Here is a 20791-nt window from a genome sequence, read left to right as displayed (position 1 = left end):
CTGGGTTCAAATCCCTGATCCATAGCTAGCAGAACAGGAACTTGAATCCAGGTCTGCCACTTCCCACTTGAGTGCCCTAACCACTGGGATATAAAATCATTCTCGCTCTCGTGCACGTACTTAGGTACCTGACTTCCTTTGAGGGGTGGGGCTTAAGACTGTTAGGCAAAAATATTTTTTTCCCTAAGAATTAGGCAAGCACAGACAATACTGAAGGGGGTTTATTTACAGTACCGGGAAGACTGACAAGCAGCTTTAAAAATATGGTGCCATAGTGACCAGTTATATACATTTTTTATTAATTTATTTGTACATACAGAGACAGACATTATAAAGATCATTTTAATTGCATTAAATGTTTATGACAACCTTGCAGGGGAAGGAGGCGGGGTGGGGTGGGGTGGTGGGTTAGGGATGAGTGCCTACAGATATTCAGTGGGCTGTGAAGAGAGGGTTTGTTCTGTTCTAAGAGCTGAGTTACTGGGCAGGCATTGACCATATAAGCTTATTAATTGATTACAGTTGTTAGTGTCCTTGCTACTTAATGCTACTGAAGCATTCCTGCTTGTTCTGCGGTTTTTGTTTTAGCTGTTAGCTAATTTTTAACTTTTGCCTAACAAGACACACCTCCATCCTAATCATTTCCTGAGGAGAGTTTAGGTGGCTCCTGGCTCAGTATGCTGTTTTTTGTGAATCCCTTTTTAATCTCCTAATTCTCCTTATGCATTGTATGGGGAGCCTGGTGCCTAATAAGAGGTTGTGCAATGCTCTGGGCCTAAAAGTTAGGTGCTGCAATATTCAGTCACCCCCTGTCCATAACTTCTAAAGAGAGGAGATGAAGGGTAAAGAGTTTCTGGACCCTACACCTTCCTATTCAATCTTAGTTAAAGGGCATAGACAAAGGTGTGTCTCAGTAGCTCATATTACTTTAGTGGGAGAAAATGAAAAACCAAAGAAAAGATGAGAGTTAGCAGTGGTGTTGGCCACAGGGACTATAAAATGATGCACAGAAGGGAAACAGAGGATTAGAGATATGATCTGACTTGTTTATGATATAACTGAAAAAATAGGATTATTCAGCCTGGAAAGGAAAAAGGCAGGAGATGTCTGCATTGAGATATTCAAAAATACAAAGGAATGATGAGAATGATTGAGTCTGCCTCCACCCCCACCTCATTAAACAAGAACAAGGAGTCACTAGATAGAATGAATGACCTGTAACTTTAGAACAGATACAAATATTTCTTCAACCAGCATGCACTCAGCTGGTGGAATTCTCTGTTAGTGGAGGTTATTCAGTCAAATACAGTGGCTGGATATTTTTAAAGGGCTCAGTAATTGAATGACCTAGAATTTGCACGTAGGCATGCTAAGAGAAGGGTAATCAAATCTCATTATTTAGAAAATAAGCTGGTTTATATCACATCTGGAAGGAAGCCTGAGCACACCCCCATCTCCTGCAAGCTTTGTGCAATTAGTGATGTTTGTTATTGGGTAGGTGTTGGTGTGATGTGTTCTTCTGTAGCATCAGATACCTGCTACTGCCAGGGTTAGGGATGCTGGATTTCGTATTCCATTATGTCAAATCTACTGCTTTTGCATTATGTTGACCTTCAGCTTTTCAAGTCTTTTGGTGGTGATACTGGCATTGGTCAGGAAGAGGAGAACTCATGGTTTCCCTTGTGTACATGAGTTCTAGATGGTGCCTTAGTTTAACTGGACTTGCCTTGATAGACAGTTTCTTCTGAAATATGTAAGGAAGTGTATTTTATTTCTATATCTTGGCTTTAAAAGCTTTTTATTTCAGTTAGATTTTTCATTTCAGGTATGATAGGTGAAATAGTTACACAAACAATTGCATTACACATAACTAAGGCTATGATTTGGTCATGGAGGTTGTGGAAGTCACGGGGCAGCGGGAAGCAGCGCGGGCCAAGGGATGTGCTGGCCGCCACTTCCCACTGCCCCCATTGGCCTGGAGTGGTGAACCGCGGCCAGTGGGAGCTGCGATCAGCCGAACCTGCGGATGCAGCAGGTAAACAAACCAGCCCTGGTGTGCCGAAGGTCGCCAGTCCCTGCCGTATTGTGGTCTAGATGTTTTATATCTATTGGCAAGGAGGAGTGAACTCCCCTTCCCTCTGTGCTGAAGCAATAATGTTCTGGAACTGGTGCATAAAAAATTACACTGCTGAAGTTCTTATGTATCTTCCGGGAAGGCAAAATGTCACAGCTGATGCTCTCAGGAGATGTCTTTCCCTGGAGTACTAAAGGGATTTGGACTTCCAAATTCTTGTTGGCATATTTCAAACTAGGGGATTTCCATAAATGGACCTCTCTGCCACAGCTACAAACAAAAAATGCCATCTGGTCTATTCAAGAAGGGGTTTAGGTCACAATTCCTTATGGGATGCCCTTCTCCCTTGGCTGAAGAAGCTGTTTTACACATTTCCTCTGATGCTTCTGACCATCACAGCAGTGAACAAAATCAGACATGGTAAGGCCAGAGTTATCCTAATAGCACCATCATGGTCAAAGCAGGCATGGTTTCCTTACTTGTTTCACTTAGCTCTTTGTCCAGCGATCAACTGCTGCATCCCAATCTGAGAATTCTCTGCCTCAAGGTGGGACTCCTCCATGGTTCATGGGATTAGAGTCTGCTTGTTCTGCAGAGGCATAACAGATATTACTAAATAGTAGGCAAACTTCTACCTCAGAAGTGGAGAAGATTTAGTCACTGGTGCAAACTCCAAAAAGTTGTTCCTGAATCTGCCTCGCTGCAGCTTGTTCTGGATTACATGCTACAACTAAAGAAAACAGGACTGTCAGTACTTTTAAGGTGCATTTGGCTGCCATAATAGCTTTCCATACTACAATTGAGGGATTCTTGCTGTTTTCTCTCCCTACAGCTATGAGTTGTGAGTGTTCTCATGAAAGTTCTGAGAAATCTTTTCTCACATTTAAAGTCCCCATATTGGTTGGGAACCGTAATTTAGTTCTTAAAAGTCTCATAAAACCTCCTTTAGAACCGATGGTGACCTGCTCCTTACTGAATTTGAAAAACAGCCTTCTTAGTGACTATTACATCATCCAACAGAATCAAAGAAATTGGGGCCTTAGTGGCAGACTCTTGTTTCTACAAGGACATGGTTTCCTTACAGCCAGCCCCAAAGTTCCTTCCTAAACTTCCTCTGAGTTTCATTTGACTCAGATATTTACTTACCATTTTTCTTTCCCAAACATAATTGTAGTCTGGCGACTGCTTTCCCTACTCTAGATGTTAGGAGGGAGTTGGCCTTCTACCTAGATAGACTAATTTTGGAAATCTCCTAGACCAGTAGTTCTCAACTTTTTGGGGCTCAGGATCCATTTGTAAATGTTTATGGCCTGTTGTGACCCAGTAAATAGTCTGTGCCTGAAAGCCCAGAGGTGGTTTTGGTCAGGTCCTTCTCGGAACTTACCCCACAGTGGCAGCTGCTGCAACTCCTGTGCTTGGCTAGGCTTGGCTTTCACTGTTGCAACATCCAGGGTTGCAGCACCACTCAAGTTTGGCCTTGCCTCCCGACTAGACCAAATCTGTGTGAGTGGAGTTGTTACCTGGCTGCAGTGCCACTCACTCAGATTTGGCCTACCCGGACTCCCATCATCATGACGTCTGGGCCAAACCTGAGTGGTGCTGGGATCCCAGAGGTTACAGTGCCTAGAGCAGGGAGGCAAGCCCAGTCAGGCCTGTGGGATAGGAGCCACAGAAGCTGCTACTCGACCCTTTGAAACATTCTAGTGACCCAATTTTGGGTCCTGACTGACAGGTTGAGAAACCCTGTCCTAGACTATTCATTTCATTACAGATTGATCTAAAGGTTCTGCTGTTTCTACCCAAAGACTATCAAAATGGGTTCCTGGATGTGTTATTGCTTGACAGTGCTGCCCACATTCCACCCACTTCTGGAGGGTCAGCTCACTCTACAAGGTCACAGTCTACATTTATAGCTCTAATTAAGAATGTCCCATATCTGAAATCTACAGAGCTGCTACATGGTTCTCAATACATATCTTCTCCTGACACTACGCGCTAGTTGAGGCCTCTAGCTCCTATATGGTAGTTGGCAATGCAATTCTTCAGTTCTCAGTTCTGGACTCGATTCTGAAGCTCCCTCCTCCCTATGGGGATACTGCTCAGGAGTCACCTCAACTGGAGCACCCATAAGTACACTACTCGAAGAAGAAAGAGAGTTTACTCACCTTGTGCATTAACTGTAGTTCTTAGAGATGTGCTCCACTATCGACCCTCCGTCCCTTCTGTTTCGGAGTTTCCTTCTGAGACTTGGTGGTACAGAAGGAACTGAGGGCAGTTTGCCTGTGCAAACTGATACAGCCTTGGTGCAGGGCACAGGCTGAACAAGCACGGCTAATGAAAATCTCTGATCGAAGGTGCAGGGGGCACGCTCACACCTGAAGTGGAGCACCCATGGGGGCACATCTCAAAGAAATTACAGTGTGAAGTAATTTATATTTGAGCCTAAAGATCAAAAAACTGTCTGGATTTATTAGGGAAGAATAACAAGTTTTGGCGGGTAGAGTAACTTATTTTTGCTAAATAAATTACAGGACAGGACAAAGAAGGCTTCCAAGGCTGTGGGTTTGATTTATGATATCAGATTAATTCTAGAGGTTTTAAAGTACATTCCCCTCACCCTCTCCAGTGAGGAGTCCTTGAATGGCATAGACTGGAGCATTGTATATAAACAGAACAGCTCCTTGTGGACTGCTCACTCAGTCATGTAATATAGTTACAGATCTAGTTTCTTTTGGCAGGAAGGTTGTACAAGCTGTGTTCTCAGCACTTTTTTCTTGTTTACTTTTCCTTCCATTTTGCACGGTTTGTATGTGTTCCATAAAATACAAGGCCAAATTGATGGAACTCTTATGAATAAAAGAGGATGTTTCTTTTAAATTGTTAAATGTATGGCATCAATTTTAAGGGTTTTCTTGTATTGCCATTCTTAAACTGTCTTGGAGTTAGTCTCAGGGGGTGCTTTATATAAGTCAGACTGGAGTCACCAAACTGATTTCATGAGCTGTCTCCAGAGGAAGTTGAGAAGGTGAAATTACAGTTCTAGTAGTGATGCAAATAGTATGAAGCCTACAAAGTGCACAAATTAATGGGTAAAAGAATTATCCATTAATTATAAACATAGCCACTATTAGCCTCAGGTAGAATTTCAGACATGCCTAGAAATGACTTAGGAGACTAAGTTCCATTGACTTTCAATGAGACCTAGGCTCCTAACTCAGTTAGGGGGCTTTGAAAATTTTACCCCTTACCTCTTGACCAAATAGAAGCTACCGCCAATAAAGTACCAGTGAAAATGCTTCAAAATTTAAATTTGTGCAGTTTCATTTTTGCTGTTGGCCAAGAAAGGGGATTGGTGTTTTTCCTTAGATTTAATTACAACGAATTTCAAAACACAAACAATTAAGAAAATATAGTTGAAAAAATATGCAGCATTCAAGTTGAGACTTTGAACATCAGACCATTCACAGGTTATCCCTAATTCAGCCATTTTACATATCCTTTGAATAGTTAGAGCTATTTGATATAATCCTTTATACTGCAGAGTGAATTAACCTTCCTATGTGCAACCTAACTTGGAATTTTCTGACTCCTGTGTGGGTAAATTCTTGACTGCAATTATGCATTACAAGATTTTTGTGTTTAAATTTCCCTGTGTGCTTTTAATTGAAAAATATACACGATATTGCTTCTGTTTACAATAATTTTTAAAATTATTTCAACATCATTCAGCAATAGTGCTCCTGCATTTTCTTGACTTCCAACTACTTTAAACAAGTGGAACAAGTTAGGTTTCTTCAGTTTTTCCAGAGGTGTTCAGGTTTTGGCTGAGAACATGCATGAGAATTTCCAGCCCTAAAGTATTGAAGTATTTAGGGGTTTGGAACGTTACAAGTCACTGAAAGTAGGACTATGTGAGCCATAACATAGGGTGAAGGGATAGCTCAGTGGTTTGAGCATTGGTCTGCTAAACCCAGGGTTGTGAGTTCAATCCTTGAGGGGGCCGCTTAGGGATCTGGGGCAAAAATTGGTCCTGCTAGTGAAGACAGGGGGCTGGACTCAATGACCTTTCAAGGTCCCTTCCAGTTCTAGGAGATTGGTATATCTCCAATTACTACCTTTAACTATGGCCCTGATCCTGCACAACTGAAGTAAAATATAGTTCTGCTGTTTATTTCAATGGCAGCAGAATGAGGGTCTAACTGAATATGCAAGTTCTAGTAAATTTAAATAAAAATTAGAAAAACTTGAATATGTAAAACTGTTCAAGTGCACAAAGATAAAGAATGGGATTAACTTTTACCTTGATCCTGCAGTATGCATAAACTCTGCTCTAGGTGCAGGGCTCCACCTGCAATGGAGTTTTTAATTTGTTCTGTTCTGACAGAAACCAGGATTCTCTACATCAGGATGGCTATTTAGTGAGCTTATAAGAAAGAAAAAGCATGCCCTTACAGTCAGTAGTGGCAGTAGTAGTGTGTGTGTGTGTGTATTTTATAACTTACATGGTGGTAAAGTCTGCATGGATCCTGACCCCTACTCATTCTTCTTCCTTTTTAGATACCCATAGCTCAGAGTTCCCATGGAGCTCTTAAAACCTTGGCTCTGACTTCTTTTACAAAACTGTTGAGCTCCTAACCTCAATAGGGTTTCTGCTACAATCTCAGCCTTCAGGATTTCAAATGCGATGTCCATCTCAGCCTCAAATACATCATTGCTACTGCATTAGAACAATATAATATTAATTTTAGCAACATTGTACAGTTAAGAAAGAGGTATATTGAGTTTTTGGGGGATGATGTTTATGAAACCCTCCACTGTCATGTTTTCAGGAAATAATATCAGCTTATCTCTCAGTATTATTTCTTGTTCTTTAGTAACTTAACATGCTGTTTTTGTAACACATCACTTTAGAAGAAAATGTGCTTATTCCAGTAGTTACACCATGCCTTTATTTAAAAACAAGCAATCCTGCCCCAATTAAAAAAAATCCAACAAACATGCACCTTATGAGAGACACTAATCAGAACATTTTAGAGGTGAACAGGAAGAGAAAGCAAAGCTGTCTTTTTAAAGGAAATTTGTATATTGCACAATTTCCTGTCTCTAGCTATAAGGAAACGTTGCTACACAAACAATTAAATGGAAAGATTTGAAAATCACACTTATGGTGTGTGCCTCCTACTATGTTCCTGCCTTTGAAAACCAGATTTTCAGTCTTCCCAGCATCCTCTGGGGCAAATCACGGCTTCCTACTCCGAACTGGCTGGCTAACTTCTGTCAGCCACATTTTTTTCCTGGCATCTTTTACTTTTTAGGGTCTAATTCCACCTTCTGTTATTAATTATTATTATTTGATTATAGGTGGAACTGGTAGCACCACATATTATTAGAACTTGGATGGGACCTTGAGAGATCATCTTGTCTAGTTCCCTGCACACATGGCAGGACTAAGTATTATCCAGACCATCCCTGGCAGATATTTGTCAAAGCTACTCTTAAAAATCTCCAATAATGTAGATTCCACAACCTCCCTAGGCAATTTATTCCAGTGCTTAACCACCCTGACAGGAAATTTTTCCTAATGTCCAACCTAAACTGCCCTTGTTACAGTTTAAGCCCATTGCTTCTTGTCCTCACAGGTTGAGAACATTTTTTCTCCCTCCTCCTTGTAACAACCTTTTATGTACTTGAAACTGTTATCATGTCCCCTCTCAGTCTTCTCTTCTCCAGACTAAATAAACACTTTTTTTCAATCTTCCCTCATAGGTCATGTTTTCTAGACCTTTAATTATTTTTGTTGCTCTTTCCTGGACTTTCTCCAATTTGTCCACATTTTTCCTGAAATATGGCACCCAGAACTGGATACAATACTCCAATTGAGGCCCAAATCAATTAAAAAATGCAATTTACAGTAGTAAATGAAACTTATATAACTTGCATTTACACTGTCACCATTTATCCCACCCCTGAGTGTACACTCCTCTGGATTTCAGAGTTCTAAACGCTTTCATGGGCATGCTTGAAGATCTTGAAGCTGGGGACAGCACTCTGTTGGTCCAGTGAATCAGTCCAGCCAAGGTAACAAAAGGCAGAACATTTCTAATTTGGGATCATTCCAAGATGCACACCTGCTCTGAAGATTAGAATTGTTTTAACCAGATGTCAGCAACTCTGGGTTTGGTTAGACGACAAGACTACTCTACCGCTTTGCAGACTCAGAAAACCCTTTGAAGTCTCTTTGCTGTCCCCTTTCCTTTTGCAAGCACTTTCCCAAATAGCAAAAGCAGTGGTTACTCACGCTGCCTGCACTGCAGGCCTTCTTCAGTCAGTTCTGAACAGAGTAATTTCCCTGACTCCAGTGAAGCCCATCAACAGCCTCTGAGGCTCCCTGCTTAATCCAAGCCCCAGCAGGCTCTCAGTAGCAGCTTCTGGCTTCCTTGTAGCTGCTTTTGGTATGGGCAGAGCTCCACAAAAGCAGTCTCAGCTCCTCTCCCTGAACTCCCCAGGAAAGGAAGTTTCTCTCTCTGTTCCTCAAGGCATCATGGGCATTGTAGTCTTGAAGGCTGGATTGCAGCACTCAGGATCTTCCCAACTGGAGCACTCCCAATTAAGTTCAAAGGCCCCTCTAGTAAAGGATGCCTACAGTTACTTATATATTTGCCAGATTTGCTGAGGGAGGTGGGGCGTGTGTGTGAGATTTGTTAATCAGCCTTGACTGTATTAAATAGGTGAAAAGTACAAAGTTCAGAATGCAGTGATGTACAGGCCTCTAATATTAAATGTATAAGTGGAATACAAAACAGGAAACACACAAAACTGACAAAAATATCTAAGAGGAAAGAAAATGCATCTTTAACTGCCAAAGCATTTTTTGTCCTCTTGTGGCATTATCTCTGTCCCTAGCTAGATGGTCCGCTGGCTATAAGCTAAATGTAGATTCACTGGATTTTAGCTCTTCTGTTGCTTCCACATCTATTGCTGAACATGCATTTTGCAGCTGGGCTCACAGCAGCAAATGAACAATTAGGCCTGTCTACTCTAGCCATTCAAGTTTCCCATGAGAGCAGTTCCACTGGAGGTTGCAATGGTGGGAGCACTAAGATAGAACTCTCATTGCTGCCATTGTTTTAACAACCATGCCATTTAGACTTGCTCTGAGTTAAAATGCCTGTGATTGGAAACCCTAGTGAAGTCCACAATAGCACCCGCTAGATAAGCTGCACCAGTGGAAGCAACAGTCTAGTGCAGATACTGCTCTAGAAGCTTTGCCAAAAGGGGATTTACTGCAGTTTAGTGAAGAATTAAACCCACAATAACTTAGATGGGAAATCTCATCTTTTAAAGGAGAATGGCAGACTGTTTTAAACAAACAGACTAACAAAACAACAAACAAAAAGCAATGTTGAATTATCTCCCACTCAAACAAACAAAAAGCAATGCTGAATTATCTCCCACTCATGAACAGAATTGTGCATGTAAAAATTTAAAACATTACTTCAACCTTCCTTTCCTTGCCAAATCCTGAGTTCAGTATCTGCACTTTTTCCTGCAGCAGATGACAGCACTAATACTTGAGGGCCCAATCCTACTTCCAAGGAAACAAAATTGGTGAAATTCCCAAATTTTCACACAGACTCTTCAGGTCCCCAATTTCAGAGCAAGATTGGTCATATTATAGGGTATGGAGGTGTTGATGTGATGGGATGTTAGCATCAAATGCTGTGAGGTGTGAGACCCTTAACTATCATTGAAATAACTTTCTTTTTAAAGGACAAGGAAACTTTTCCATTCACATTTTATCTGTTTCAGATCATCCTCAAGATATCAGAAAAAAAGAGTTAAGTCTTATATTAACTGAAGCACTGAAGTGACAACTATGGAAGCACAAATAGAAAACAAGTAAAAATGAGTTGGGTATATTAAATCGTTTTAAAATGAATCCCAATGTATAATAAATAAAAAAGGGACTTACACTTGGTAAAGGAACACCAGATAGTAGATATAATTAGAAGTGAAATCTTTTTAAATTTGCACTTAATTTTGTTGAGTAATAGAATTGACTTAGCTGTGTGTAAAAATAATGAGATTAAAAGAGTGGTCAAATTAAAAAGTAAGTTGTAAGGGAGACTTGGAGAAACAAAGGCCAGCTTTCCAGAATCACAGTCTCTTTTATCAGGTTATGGAATAGCAAAACAGAACTACAAGTGCAATGGTAAAGTAAGAAGTTTTATACAGATCCAGGAATGAACATCTGTTGCCTGGCCACATGCTGAGGATGCACATTCAGCGAATAGCAAGTTAAACCTATTCCTCCCTTTCCCCACTTTTTCTGCTGACCATCCTATGAAAGTGAAGAGGAACTTGTAATGCTAGACTCCTGGGCTGAAGTGTTTCAGGTACAGCCTCTGAGGCTGAGTGAAATAGACTAGTATCTTCACACTCAACATCACACACTGCAACTAAGTAGTTCAGTGTAGGAGCTCCAGTGATGCAGATTATTGCATGCATCATCACCCTGAACCAGAAGGAGACAAGAGACCAGATGCAGAAAGGAAAGACACAGATTGGTTAAGGGTGGAAAGACAACTTTAACCCTAGCATTTTTCCCCCAAATAAATATGATATGAGTGATCAAAATTTAGAGTCAACCACCGAAGTAGTTACCAGCTTCTCTAAGAACACCCAGAAAGCTCCATAAAATGCCAGCTTTCAAACCAATGCTTTGAGGGCACTCTTTCCACTGATGAAAATAATCTTGAAGACAAAAATATGCCTAAACAGAAAAGTTTGCCGTGTTGTTGTAACCATATTGGTCCCTGGATATTAGAATACAAGGTGGGTGAGGAAATATCAATTATTGGACCAACTTCTGTTGGTGAGAGACAAGCTAACAAAGTAAAAACTGGTTTCAGAGTAGCAGCCGTGTTAGTCTGTATCCGCAAAAAAAACAGTACTTGTGGCACCTTAAAGACTAACAAATTTATTTTAGCATGAGCTTTCGTGAGCTAAAGCTCACTTCTCACGAAAGCTCATGCTAAAATAAATTTGTTAGTCTTTAAGGTGCCACAAGTACTCCTGTTTTTTTTAAAGTAAAAACTATTTCCCTATGCTAATTTTTCTCCTACTGTTATTCACACCTTCTTGTCAACTGTTTGAAATGGGCCATGCTGATTATCACTACAAAGGTTTTTTTTCCCCCCTCCTGCTGATAATAGCCCACCTTAGTTGATTAGTCTTGTTAGAGTTGGTTTGTCAACACCCATTTTTTCATGTTCTCTGTGTATATATATCTTCGTACTGTATTTTCCACTGCATGCATCTGATGAAGTGGGTTATGAAAACTTATGCCCAAATAAATTTGTTAGTCTCTAAGGTGTCACAAGTACTCCTTGTTCTTTAAACTTACCCAGAGCTCCTATCCAGATCTCTCACCAACAGAAGTGGGTTCAATAAGAGATTTCAACTAGCAATAATCACATCTCAGATTAACCTCATTGGCTATGATACTGCCACTACACTTGCTCACCCAGCTTGTCTCTCTAAAGAGAAATGTGTCAGCCAACATGGCCTTGCGTTTGGCAGAATCATGGCAATCTTTCTAGAAAATATCATAGAGGTTGGGCTACAAGCCTAACTTCTGCAGAGACTTTTGCTGCTCCAAAGAAGCCCAAATGAGAGTGCTACAAGAGATCAAACTAAATTTGTTCCATCTGGGAGCTTTCAATCCCACTCCACCTAGCAACAGATGGGCGAGTCTCTCTACTACTTCATTAATTATACTCCAGTAATATGCTCTTAAAGTTGATTTTCCTTGGATTATGTAGTGACGATTTCTGTGAAGTCCAAGCTGCATGGTCTGAGTTCCTCGTGAAGGACATTTTCAGAAGTTTGTATCAAACTAACCTAATTAGTAGGTTTAGCCAGGCTTTAAGTTTTGTTTGTGATCACAGAAATGGCACACTGTTCAGTCAGACCCTGTACTTTCTCAGGGTGTCTATACTACCCGCCGGATCGGCGGACAGCGATAGATAGAGCAGGGTTTGTTTTATCGCGTCTAGTCTAGACGCAATAAATTGACCCCTGAGCACTCTCCCGTCGACTCCTATACTCCACCGCCGTGAGAGGCGCAGGCAGAGTTGACGGGGGAGCGGCAGCAGTCGACTCACCGTAGCTGAAGTTGCATAACTTAGATCGATGCCCCCCCCTCCCCTTCTAGTGTAGACCAGGCCTTAGAAGCTGACAGTGCAGGAAACCAGCTATGCAGGGTGAGACTAGTTGAATCTCTGTGTCAGAGCTCTGCCCCTGTTCAGCCATGTGCAGATCTGAGGGAGGAAGAAAAAAAAAAAGATACAGGCTAGCAGAGGAGAGTTCTCAAATATCTGAGAATGGAATCCCATTGCTAAGGCAAAATTACCATATATATCTTCCGTCTATGCCTGCAAGTGGATAAAGTCTGTGAGTCTAGGAGTGGAATCCAGTATGGTGAATGGCTAGATAGACACCTGTAACACCTTGCAGCCCTGGATAATTATATCTGGAAGTGTTCTTGGGGTTTGCAGGGAGTAAACTTCCTCCTTCCCTATAGGACCTCTCTACACTGTTATCAGATGTATGACAGTAGTGCTAGAAGGAACAACTCTGAGTAGCACCTGCCCATGGGAAAGCAGAGTGTGGTGTTGCAGGAGAGCAAAAGTGGCTTAACCCTGGAGTTTATGGTCATGGGTAAGGATACTATGTAGTCAGAGAAGTTCACAGATTCCTTGACTTCTGCGGCCAGGGCTGTGCGTTCCCGCCTCCACCCCCAAACACATGTGGCTATGGCAGTGGAGCTCCAGCTGTCATTGCTCCCTCAACCCTGCTCCCAGTTATTTTTAGTAAAAGTCATGGGCTCCTGTGAATTTTTGTTTATTGCCCGCAACACCTCCGTGACTTTTACTAAAAATAACTGCGACAAAAATCTTAACATTAGTCACATGTCAGCAAATTTCACCTCAGAGAAAGTGTGCCACAGCACCAGAGGACACTACCAAAACCAAACTCTGTGAAAGTGACAACCACACAAATTGAACAGTACGTTTACTGCACCAGGAAAAAAATCCATGCCAGAAAAATAAACCCAGTCCTCAACCTCCCCCATGGCATCCAGCTACTCCTAGAGTGTCTGGAAGGCAAATTGACACAGTGCTTCCCAATTCCTGCCTGTCGTCTCTTGACAAGTTGTGGGGTGAGGAATTCTATGGCACAAGCAAGGACTGAGACAGAGTTTGCTGGAGGTGGATTGCTACCCTGGTTTGACAAGAAGCTGCTATCAGTAGAAGTGGTGGAGAGCTCAGTGTAGCAATGTGTTTGCATCATCTGAAAGCCTTTTGATACAGTTTCTCTTGATAAGTTTATCTTTCTGCTTTTTAAACTTTATTTTTTCACATATAATTTACAAACTCTCACAATGAAGATGAAAAAAAAGAGAAGATTCATAATTATATTCAGCTGTTACCTATCTTAATGATTTTCTTGGTAGTCAATGCTATTAACATTGCAAATCAGTTTTCATCATCATTTCTGTTTTCACATGTTCATATCTTTCATCTTTGGGCATGAAGCATTCTGTGCTTGATCTCTGTTCAGACGTGAATTTTGGTGGGGAATGTTTGAGGAAAATCTTTTCAGATGATTTTGAAAGTTGCCTTTCCAAGTTGAGGGGGAGGGGATGTCAGTGCTAACGAGGCCAATTCAATCAAGGTGGAAGTGGCCCATTGGCCATACCGGACAGTCTCTATGCAAAAGAATAAATGAACACAAATCAGACATCAAGAATGGTAACATTCAAAAACCAGTAAGAGAGGACTTTAGGTTGGGGGGCTGTCTGTAAGCGAGGACTGGCTTGTCTCCCAAGGTCTGTGAGAGTGAGGGATTGTCCTTCAGGATAGGTTGTAGATCGTTGATGATGCGCTGGAGAGGTTTTAGTTGGGGGCTGTAACTGAAGGTTAGTGGGGTTCTGTTGCTTTTTTTGTTGGGCCTGACCTGTAGTAGGTGACCTGATGAGAATAGGCCACTTCCACCTTGATTGAATTGGCCTCGTTAGCACTGACCCCCCGCCACTTGGTAAGGCAACTCCCATCTTTTCATGTGCTGTAATATATATACTGCTTACGGTATATTTCACTCCATGCATCCAAATAAGTGGGTTTTAGCCCACAAAAGCTTATGCCCAAATAAATTTGTTAGTCTCTAAGGTGCCACAAGGACTCCTCATTTTTTCTCTTTCAGCAGTAACACTCCATATGCTTGGAAAAATAAAGGGTTAAATGCTGATAAAAGATAGCCCTTTCCCCTGCCCTCCTGCTCACCCACCCCCCCCCCCACCCTCCCAGCTCATTGCTCAAGGCATGACTTCTGGAGGAGGGTACGCTTTGTCTGCCTGACAGATACCCGACTTTCAAATGACTCAATATGCAAACAGTTTTACCTTAAAAAGGAGTTTCATAGGTTCTGTTTGTATTAATAAATAGAGTGAAAAGTCAAAGAGAACATCTGTGACAAACACAAATATTACAACATGTTTGGGCGGTCTTTGGTTTTATAGAGAGGCCACAGAAACTGATTCAACTACCTCTCCTCAATAAAATATAAAGCCTGGTAGAGGAATAATAGTTCTAACAAACATCTGAGATATAAGTCCCATTGCTAGCAGCAGAATTATAATTTATACTTGAAAGATACAGTCAATTATGTATATTCTAGAGAACAAGAAGAAAAGGAAAAAAATAAACTGAAAGCTAAGTTCAGTCTACAAAAAGTCATCAACTTCTGGTTCTCTCACACCTTAAATCATCATGCCAAATGACCTACCTTTATTATTACTGGAGAGCACCTCTTTTTTTGCATACGTTCCTGAAACTTTGAATTAAAAATGCACATAGTTGTTTGTGTTGTGTAGCCCTGGCTTTCTGTGGAATGATGTGTCCACACTTGTATCCGCATGAAGAGAGAGATTTTGTATATGTCAGCACATTATCTATAAGGGAAAAAATCTTTTGTATCAGTTATACTAACCAAAGACTTAAGATTGTTCAAGTTCCCTCTGTAGCTTATTTGCCTGGTCTAGAAGCAAAGTTTATTTCATTGTGTGTTATTGCAATAACAGGCACCCCAGTCATTGACCAGGACTCCATTGTGCCAGATGCTGTACAAACCGAACAAAAAGGAGGTCTCCTCCCCAAAGAGTTCAGAGTATGTGTGTTACAGAACAGACAAGCCACCTGACGTCTGGTACAGAGAGAAAAATGATGATTAAGAAGGAAGAGGGTTTATTTAGCAACATTTTGGAGGAAGAACTAGTGTTCATATTTATATTTTCCTCCTTTTATTTTCCAATGCCTCTGCCCCAGCCAGTTGGTTTTTTTTGTTTTGTTTTGTTTTGAAGAGAAAATTGCAGAATCAGTAGGAATCATCTGCACTAACTACAGCCAAGAAGGTGAACGGGAGGTACCTATTTACCAAGGAGGCATCTTTCTTTTGTTGCCACTGTTAACAGAAGTGGAGTGGTGAATAAGTGTCTTCTATATGTGGTAACGAGCTGTCTATAAAATCTAAATGGCCCTGGAGTTAGTTTTGATGAGATGTCTTTTGCTGAGGTTGTTTCTTTAATCAAGATGTGCAGACCCCCAGTGCTGTTGAACAACATAAAAGCTATTTCAAAATAATACAATGCTGCATTGTCATTTTAGATATGGGTGTTTTGTTGCTGTGGAGGCTAAAGCCTGTCTACATGAGAGAATTGCACTGGTTTAAAATTACACCTTTTGTTAAGCTAGTTAACTTTCTTCACGTGTAGACAAGGGCTACATGATTTCTCCTCTTGATTTTCATGTGTAACATTGTTAAGGGTGATAGTAGACATGAGAGAGTGTACTGTTCTGGATGTACATAATACCTTCTAAACTCCCAGACACTGTAGAATATACATAGTTTATTGAGTTTGTATAGGTGAAAAAACCCAAACCAAATGGAAGCAATTAGCAAAAGAACAAATTCACATCTAACAACTTAACTACGGTAAAATGCATGAGACATTACCTGGAGAGAAAGTTACTATGGGTTTATGCAAATTGGCATAGCTCCTTTGCCATCTGAGAATTTGGCTACTTCTTTTCACCCATGCTGACCTACGCTGCCTTCTGCCTTATAGTAGGTTTATCTTATTCTCCAAACTTTTGTCACCCAATCACAATTTGTTCAGGGAACTCTACCAGTCAGGAACCAAGAATATTCCTTCCCATTTTCTATGGAGGAATGAAACTATTGCATACAGGCCCATGGATTTCTTAATTGATGTGAAATTCCAGATCTAGGGGCAAAATCCAGGATTAAATTCTAATCATATACATATTTATATTAGACACAAAATATCACACACAAGAATCAGTGTAACATTTAGACAAAAAACTCCTGTAGCAGCCTCTAACTTCAGTTATATATCTATTATTTCAGCTTTCTTAGCATCTACTGTTAATGCTGCATTTCAGCTTTCATTATAGACCTGTTTTCACTCACTCATTGGTTTCTCAAATATTCTCCATTTGAGGTGAAGCCCGGTCCCAACAGTTTGGGCAAATGTCTTCAGCCGGTGGAGTTGAGTAAACAGGAAAGAGTTCCAGGTTTGTTTTTAAAATAATCATGCAGCTTTTTGTGACTTACCGTATTTTCCGGCGTATAAGACGACTGGGTGTATAAGACGACCCCCTAATTTTCCAGTTAAAAACATAGGTTTTGGCCTATACTCGCCGTATAAGACTACCCTCCCTTCCGAGGCAAATAATTTTAATTAAAATGGTTTTGACTTACCGGTACTTAAAATCCTTCAAAATCCTCCTCATGTTCATCATCTGACATCATAAGTTCATCAATGACATCTTGTGGTATATTTGTAAGACAGTCATCATATGGATCTAATTCCGAATCAGATGGTGTGGCTTCAGCTTCGGCTTCCCCTTCATCTTGCCACAAGAAGTCGTCCTCCATATCATCCAAAGAATTTGATATGCCACACTTCTTGAAAGACTTGATTACTGTTTCTGCATCAATATCATTCCAGGCTTTTATGACAAAGTTACACAAAACATCCAATTGTGGCGGACGCATGTTTCCTCCTTTTGTGAATGATTTTTCGCCGCTAACCATCCACTCATTCCACTGTTCTCGAATGCGATCTTTAAATGACTTGTTTAGGCACACATCCAGTGGCTGTATCAATGATGTCAATCCTGCAGGAATAACTGCCGCATCTGTGTTTATTCTTGCCAGCCTTTTCTTTGTGCTGGTAGTTAAATGAGCCCTGAACATATCCCACACCAGTAGGCTACGTTCTTGACGAAGACCACCTGGTCGCCTACTCCATACATTATCAAGCCATAGCTTTACCCCTTCTTCATCCATCCAGCCTTTTTCATTCACAAGTACAAAAACTCCAACAGAGAACTTGATTTTCGGCATTGTTTTTCTTTTAAAAATAATCATTGGTCTTAGTTTGGCGCCATCAGCTGTACATGCTAGTACCACTGTAAAACTGGACTTCTCATTTCCTGTTGTTTTAATTAACACTGTTTTTGCACCTCTTGGATTAACAGTTTTATTTCCAACCATATCGAAATTCATAGGAGTTTCATCCATATTTCCAATCTGACTTAACGCATAGCCATGTTTCTTGCGCTGTTGTATTACATATCGATGGAAAAGACTTACTTTGCCGTCGAGATCTGCAGGTAATTTTTGTGCAATTCTGGTCTTTTGCCTCAGTACCAGACTATGCCTTTCCAAGAACCTAGTACACCAGGATACAGTGGCCTTAAATCCTTTGCTGTGATCTGGGTTAGATTTGGCCCACTGAAGTGCAAACATACGTATTTTGTTTCGTGTCACTACATAACCATTTTGACGATGCTCATGCACCATGTCTGCTACGTGCTTTTCAAGTTCTGACCAATGTGGGGTGCCTCTTCTTAATGCACACTTACTCCTTGGCATACTCTTTAATGCATCTTCATTTGCTTTCCAGTCTCGGACCATCTTTTCTGTTACTCCATATTGACGTGCAGCAGCACAGTTATTATGTTCCTTGGCAAAGTTTACAACTTTCAGTTTGAAACTGGCTTCAAATTTCCTTCTTCTTGCTGGAGCCATGATGGGGCCGCTGGATGTGCGGTAATACAGTCAGTGATGAGCTGCCAAAATCTTAGGAACCGGTTCCCTACTGGGTCACTGAAACAAACATTGTGGCTGGATTTTTAAATGAACTATGTAATTTTGACCATTAGTAACACTTACAGCTACACAAGCTAACAGATGAGAGTAACCACATTTCATGATTCAAAGCATGGCATGATTTTTTTTTATCACTTGAGAATGTGGGGTTAGGAAGGAATTTCTCATATGCAGAATTGGGGTTGTTGACATTTAATTTTGGGGGTTTTTGGAGTGGGGGGAAAGAGGGACAGTCACTTTTCTCTTCAGTATCTGATACTGAACACTATTGGAAGAAACTGAATGCTGAATTGCCTGCGCCAATAGATCTGTTCTAAGTTCCTTTGGTATAACTGTCACTGTTTATTTGCAATAAAATACACAGTGCCTGAATTCCCTGCATACCAAATATATCTTATTAAGTAATGTTTATTTTGTTTATACAATAACAATGATTTTGGCATACAGTTTATTTATAAAATGGTTCTGCTGCAACTGCCTTGATTGCAGTGAAAATAGTTAAAACAGTCTCCTCAGCTTTTATGACTGAGGACTCAGGCTTTATTGTAACCCAGGATGCTGAGGTTAGCTCTGCTTATCTAAGTGTGCAGACTCCCCGGGCCGACACCGGGACTGGCGTCGCAGCCGCGGGGCTGGCTCCCCGGGCCGACACCGGGACCGGCGCCACAGGTAAGCCGTCCCACCCCCTCCCACTCACGCCCGACACCGGAGCCGGAGCCGGCGCCGCAGCCGGCTCCCCGGGCCGACACCGGGACTGGCGCTGCAGCCATGGGGCCGGCTCCCCGGGCCGACACCGGGACCGGCGCCGCAGACGCGGGGCTGGCTCCCCAGGTCGACACCGGGACCGGCGCCGCAGGTAAGCCGTCCTGCCCCCTCCCCCTCACGCCCGACACCGGAGCCGGCGCCGCAGCCGGCTCCCCGGGCCGACACCGGGACCGGCGCAGCAGGTAAGCCATCCCGCCCCCACCCCCTCACGCCCGGCTTACCTGCCCCCTCCCCCGCCCCCTCACGCCCGGCTTACCTGCCCACTCCTTTTTTAGGCTTCCCGCGAACATTTGATTCGCGGGAAGCCGGGGAAGGGGAGGAGAAGGAGGGCGGAGCGTTCAGGGGAGCGGTGTCATCTATTAAGCCTGCTCGGATTGGCTGAGTCAGAGAGGCGGGCCATTACAACCTTTGCCAATCCGAGCAGGCTTTGTATGCATTAATAGCATACAGCAGTGAGACCCCTCCCAGGATTGGCTCAGACGAAGCCAATTTATACCCGGCGTATAAAACGACCCCCGATTTTTGGGTTTTTTTTTTAAGTTTAAAAAGTCGTCTTATACGCCGGAAAATACGGTAATTCAGAATGTCCAAACTTGAAAACCTCAAGCATCATGTGCCTAAACCTCAGTGAAGGATAGTTGCCTGTTAAGCTTGAAGTAAGTGAATTTGAAATGAACCACAATATAAGTAAAAAGAACAGGAGTACCTGTGGCACCTTAGAGACTAACAAATTTATTTGAGCATAAGCTTTCGTGGGCTAAAACTCACTTCATTGGATGCATGCAGTGGAAAATACAGTAGGAAGATTATATATATATATATATATATATATATATATATATATATACACACAGAGAACATGAAACAATGGGTGTTACCATACACATGCTAATGAGAGTGATCAGTTAAGGTAAGCTATTACCAAAAAAAACTTTTTGTAGTGGTAATCAAAATGGTCCATTTGCAGCAGTTGACAAGAAGTTGTGAGGAACAGTGCAGGGTGGGCAGGAATAAACACGGGGAAATAGTTTTACTTTGTGTAATGACCCATCCACTCCCAGTCTTTATTTAAGCCTAATTTAATGGTGTCCATTTGGCAAATTAATTCCAATTCAGCAGTCTCTCATTGGAGTCTGTTTTTGAAGTTTTTTTGTTGTAATATTGCGACTTTTAGGTCTGTAATTGAGTTGCCAGGGAGATTGAAGTGTTCTCCGACTGGTTTTTGAATGTTATAATTCTTGACGTCTGATTTGTGTCCATTTATTCCTTTACGTAGAGACTGTCCGGTTTGGCCACTGCACATGCACTAAAGTGATTTTTTAAAACAAAAAACAAAGAAGTTCTTCGAGGTATTTAGCAATATTATTGCTTTTGACAGTACCGGTTGTGCAATGCCTCAGTGCCAAATTGTGATTTGCTATCAGTAGCTAGGTTTGTTCATGTATCTACAGAATTGTATACTGGAGTTTCAAAAAAACGGAATTACAGAAAAAATTGTACAGAATTCCATAGTTCTTCATACTGGTTTTTGTGTTTCTACCAGAATACCACATTTTGTGGAGTCATTCAGAAACTTCTATCTAAATTTAAGGTGGCAAATCTAAAATAAAGAATATTCCAGAAAGGCAAAAGTAATTCTTTTCATAGCAATATAAACTTGCTTACATTGTGAATGTCATATTTAGTATTATT

The 20791-nt window shown here is 41.4% G+C and overlaps 1 protein-coding gene, 1 long non-coding RNA gene and 1 pseudogene across 4 annotated transcripts in view; 1 reads left to right on the top strand and 2 right to left on the bottom strand.

The window, feature by feature from the left end:
• ZMYND11 (zinc finger MYND-type containing 11) overlaps nt 1-20791 on the top strand; it is a 153375-nt gene that overhangs the window by 41073 nt on the left and 91511 nt on the right. The window contains exon 2 of one of the 3 annotated variants that reach the window (XM_045004382.1): nt 9884-9983. The exons of the other annotated variants lie outside the window; for them this stretch is intronic. The gene's annotated coding sequence lies outside the window, so the exon portion shown is untranslated. The remainder of the gene's footprint in view (nt 1-9883; nt 9984-20791) is intronic. 3 annotated transcript variants of the gene reach the window in all.
• LOC123363438 lies at nt 329-4567 on the bottom strand. Its single transcript, XR_006576755.1, has 3 exons — nt 4240-4567; nt 2554-2663; nt 329-1744 (listed from the first exon to the last, which is right to left on the bottom strand). It is a non-coding gene; the product is annotated as an uncharacterized LOC123363438 (long non-coding RNA).
• On the bottom strand, nt 11416-11598 carry LOC123365452 (annotated as a pseudogene).

The sequence above is a fragment of the Mauremys mutica genome, chromosome 2 (genome assembly GCF_020497125.1).
Source record: "Mauremys mutica isolate MM-2020 ecotype Southern chromosome 2, ASM2049712v1, whole genome shotgun sequence".
Lineage (NCBI taxonomy): Eukaryota > Metazoa > Chordata > Testudines > Geoemydidae > Mauremys > Mauremys mutica.
Note: the sequence above shows the minus strand (reverse complement) of the source record. Positions and strands in the feature narration are given on the sequence as shown.